Here is a 5,000-nt window from a genome sequence, read left to right on the forward strand (position 1 = left end):
TATCCCTGCTTGGTCCTCCAGTTTTTGCACCAATCTCTTGTGTGGAACTGTGTCAAACGCCTGTGTGTGTGTGTGTGTGTGTGTGTGCGTGTGTGTGTATGTGTGTGTGTGCGTGTGCGTGTGCGTGTGTGTGTGTGTGTGTGTGTGTGTGTGTGTGTGTGTGTGTGTGTGTGTGTGTGTGTGTGTGTGTGTGTGTGTGTGTGTGTGTGTGTCTGGTAGCGGACATTCCAGTGAGATAGTGGCAAGACCTTCACGAGGCCAGGAGCTTAAACAACAAAAACATAAGAACATAAGAAGAACATAAGAACGAAGGAACACTGCAGAAGGCCTACTGGCCCATGCGAGGCAGGTCCAAGTCTCCTACCGGCTTAAGCCAATGCACCCAACCTAGTCAGGTCAGGTCACGTTGACTTAAGGGAGGAACACGGCAACCGACCTGTTAGCACAAGCTATCAGGTCTAACTCACACCCACCCACATCTACTCATGTATTTATCCAACCTATTTTTAAAGCTACACAACGTTCTGGCCTCTATAACGGTACTTGGGAGTTTGTTCCACTCATCCACAACTCTATTACCAAACCAGTACTTTCCTATATCCTTCCTGAATCTGAATTTTTCCAACTTAAAACCATTGCTGCGAGTCCTGTCTAGGCTAGATATTTTCAGCACACTATTTACATCCCCTTTATTTATTCCTGTCTTCCATTTATACACCTCAATCATATCCCCCCTAATTCTACGTCTTTCTAGAGAGTGCAGATTCAGGGCCCTTAGTCTATCCTCATAGGGAAGGTTTCTGATACATGGGATCATCTTTGTCATCCTCCTTTGTACATTTTCCAGAGAATTTATATCCATTCTGTAATACGGTGACCAAAACTGTGCAGCATAATCTAAATGAGGCCTAACCAAGGATGTATAGAGTTGAAGAACAACCTGAGGACTCCTATTATTTATGCTTCTTGATATGAAGCCAAGGATTCTATTAGCTTTATTGCGAACACTTATGCACTGTTGTCTTGGTTTCAGATTACTGCTAACCAGAACTCCTAAATCTTTTTCGCAATCCGTAATATTAAGATCTACATTATTTAGTTTATATGTGGCATGGTTATTGTCCTGTCCAACATTTAGAACTTTGCATTTGTCTATATTAAACTGCATCTGCCACTTCTCCGACCACTGCATCAGTCTATTCAAATCTTCCTGGAGTGCTCGAATGTCCTCGTCAGAATGAATTCGACGGCCTATTTTGGTGTCATCGGCAAACTTGCCGATGTCGCTCTTTATGCCCTCATCTATGTCGTTTATGTAGATTGTGAACAGCAGGGGGCCCAACACTGACCCCTGTGGAACACCGCTCGTGACGCTTCCCCACTCTGATTTCTCCCCATTTATGCAAACTCTCTGCTGCCTATTTGTCAACCATGCCTCTATCCAGGAAAAAATTTCTCCTCCTATTCCATGTGCTTTAATTTTCCTCAATAGTCTCTGATGTGGGACCCTGTCAAAAGCCTTACTGAAGTCCATATACACAATATCATATTCATTACCATGATCTACCTCCTCAAATACCTTAGTGAAAAAAGTTAATAAATTCGTAAGGCAGGAACGCCCCTTTGTAAAACCATGCTGAGATTCGTTGATTAATTTATGCTTTTCAAGATGGCTACGAACTGCCTCGGCAATTATTGATTCCATAAATTTTCCCACTATGGAGGTTAGGCTTATTGGTCTATAGTTCGAAGCTAAGGACCTGTCACCTGTTTTGAAAATAGGTATCACATTTGCCATTTTCCACTTATCTGGCACCATGCCAGTTTGTAGTGATATGTTGAAAAGATTAGCCAAAGGTGTGCTAAGCTCCTCTTTACATTCCTTTAGAACCCTTGCATACAGTTCATCAGGGCCTGGGGATTTGTTAGGTTTTAATTTATCTATTTGCCTAAGGACCATGTCACTTGTGACCCTAATAGTGCACAGTTTATTATCGTCCTGTTCTACATAATTTATCATTACTGGAATATCGCTGGTATCCTCCTGTGTAAAAACTGAGAGGAAGTATGTGTTAAAAATTCTACACATTTCCTTATCACTGTCAGTGAGCTGACCCGAGGAACTTTTGAGTGGGCCTATCTTGTCCCTGATCTTACTTCTGTATACCTGAAAGAATCCTTTTGGGTTAGTCTTCGATTCTTTTGCAACTTTAACCTCATAATCTCTTTTTGCTTTTCTAATTCCCTTTTTTATTTCTCTCTTTAACTGAATATATCGATTTCTTAATTGCCCCTCTCCTCTTTTGATTTGCCTATATATGCCTCTCTTTTGACCAATCAGATATTTTAATCTATTGTTCATCCATTTAGGATCATTTTTGTTTGATCTGATTTCCCTATTTGGAACATAATTTGACTGAGCAGCTAGAACTATGCCCTGGAAAGCATCATATCGGCAACCATCACCACCTACCTGACCCTTAGTCAGGTCATTCCAGTTCAGCCCACCTAAGTAATTTTTCAGTCCTATGAAATCAGCCAAGCGAAAGTCAGGGACGGAGACTTGATTGCCATTATTAGGGGAATTCCATGATATATTAAAACTGAGTGATTTGTGATCACTCTCCCCAAGCTCATCATTAACCTCAAGATTATTAATTAGTGTTTCCCTACTGGCAAGAACCAAGTCAAGGAGGTTATTTCCCCTAGTTGGCTCTGTCACAAACTGTTTTAAAAAACAATCCTGGATCGTATCAAGAAAGTCACCCGACTCTAAATTTCCTGTCAAATTGCTCCAGTCAATCTGTCTATAGTTGAAATCTCCCATTAGCACAACATTTTCGTATGTAGATGCCTTACGAATTTCGTCCCATAGAAGTTTACTGCACTCCCTATCAAGATTTGGGGCCCTGTAAATCACACCCAAAATTAGTTTTTCTCGGCCCTCGAGAAGCTGTAACCAAACAGATTCAGTGGCTGACGCTTCTAATTTAATATCTTGTCTAACACAACAATTTAAATTGTCTCTGACATACATCGCTACTCCACCACCTTTCCTGTTGACCCTGTCAGTGTGGAATAATTTATAGCCTTGTATGTGACATTCAGAGGGCATCTCTCTATCTTTCAGATTGAGCCAGGTCTCTGTTATAGCAATAATATCTATGTTTCCTGCACTTGCAATTAATCTTAGCTCATCTATCTTATTTCTAACACTCCTGCTATTAGTATAGTAAACCTTAAGGGAGCTAGTCCCTTGCTGCCCTCTGCTGTCCCCCTTTGTTTGCTGACCTGTTCTATTGTCTTTATTTATAACTTCATGCTGAATGCCTTTTATACATTTACTGTTTCCAACCCTAGTGTTGCAACCTGCTTGTTTCCCACACACACCCATACCTCTATCTTCCATCAGTTTAAAATCATAGGCATTTCACCAATGGCCTTCTCAATCGAGTCTGCAAGTGCTACCACCCCTGACCCAGAGAGATGTACCCCATCCCTTGCATACATATCATGTTTGCCATAAAAGTTGTTCCAGTTGTCAATGAATGGGATTGCAAGTTCCTTGCAGTATCTGTCTAGCCAGCAATTTACACCAATTGCCCTAGACAACCATTCATTTCCTACTCCCCTTCTAGGCAAGATGCTACATATGATTGGGATCCCTCCCTTAGACTTAATGAAATCTATAGCTGACCTGTACTTATCTAGCAGCTCTTCTCTCCTACCCTTCCCAATATCATTTCCACCAGCACTGAGACAGATAATGGGCTTGTTCCCATTACCTGACATGATATTATCCAGCCTGTTGACAATGTCCCCAACACCAGCTCCAGGGAAGCACACTCTATCTCTCATCTTCTTATTCCTATTACAAAAAGCACGGTCAATATATCTTACCTGAGAGTCACCAACCACAAGAATGCGCTTACCTTCATTAGCAGGGGCAGTAGTACCCTTACCTTCACTGGCCACTGAAGTACATTCATCCTGGAGAACAGAGAAGCGATTTCCTACCTTCAGATCTTCACTCTTAACTTTCCTTATTCTGATGCGCCTCCCATTACTGTGAACAACTCGCCACTTGTAGCAGGTGCTGGGCTGCACCTCACTGCTGGTAGCCGTTGCTACCTCCCCAACTACAGCCTCCTTACAGCGAGAGACAGACTGCACCTCACTGCTAGAAGTCTCATTCCCCACAACTCCAGCCACCTCACACTCTCTCCCAGACCCATTCTGCCTTTCATTGGCGTCCATACTGAGAGAGAGAGAGAGAGAGAGAGAGAGAGAGAGAGAGAGAGAGAGAGAGAGAGAGAGAGAGAGAGAGAGAGAGAGAGAGAGAGAGAGAGAGAGAGAGAGAGAGAGAGAGAGAGAGAGAGAGAAACGAAACAACACCAATTTCTCTATCTTTCTCTCTCTCCCCTTAGTGTTTACAACCCACAGAGTGAGTCAGTGGAGAAGCCAGCCTTTTGTGCTTTCTCGAGTTGCATTACTCTCTTGATGATGGCATCTGTGTGTGTGTGTGTGTGTGTGTGTGTGTGTGTGTGTGTGTGTGTGTGTGTGTGTGTGTGTGTGTGTGTGTGTGTGTGTGTGTGTGTGTGTGTGTGTGTGTATGTGTCGAACACCACACACACACATACACACGCACATATGACGGAAGGGATAGATTCAGAGGTGTCCTTGTTTGCAGACGATGTGAAGCTAATGTGGAGAATTCGAGTGAATGAAGATCAGGCATATTCCCTTAAGAAAGAAGAAGAGAAGAAGTAAACTAGAGAAAGAAAGATGCTCCCTTTACAGAAGACGACGAAGAATCACTGAGCTCCTCAGGAACGTTAGATTATCTGATACACGGAAGGAAGCGCTAACCAGGGAAGTGGAAACTATCGAACTTAAGTTAAAGGACTCTTACAGGAACCAGGAAAGACAGGAGGAGCTAAAAGTGATTAGTGAAATTGAAAGAAATTCGAAATATTTCTTTTTATATGCCAAAAACAAAG

At 42.5% G+C, this 5,000-nt stretch overlaps 1 protein-coding gene across 2 annotated transcripts in view; it reads right to left on the minus strand.

The window, feature by feature from the left end:
- Positions 1-5,000, minus strand: part of LOC128692928 (uncharacterized) — a 70,840-nt gene that overhangs the window by 29,382 nt on the left and 36,458 nt on the right. The gene's annotated exons all lie outside the window — the stretch shown is intronic.

Source organism: Cherax quadricarinatus, unplaced genomic scaffold, assembly GCF_038502225.1.
Source record: "Cherax quadricarinatus isolate ZL_2023a unplaced genomic scaffold, ASM3850222v1 Contig26, whole genome shotgun sequence".
Taxonomy (NCBI): domain Eukaryota; kingdom Metazoa; phylum Arthropoda; class Malacostraca; order Decapoda; family Parastacidae; genus Cherax; species Cherax quadricarinatus.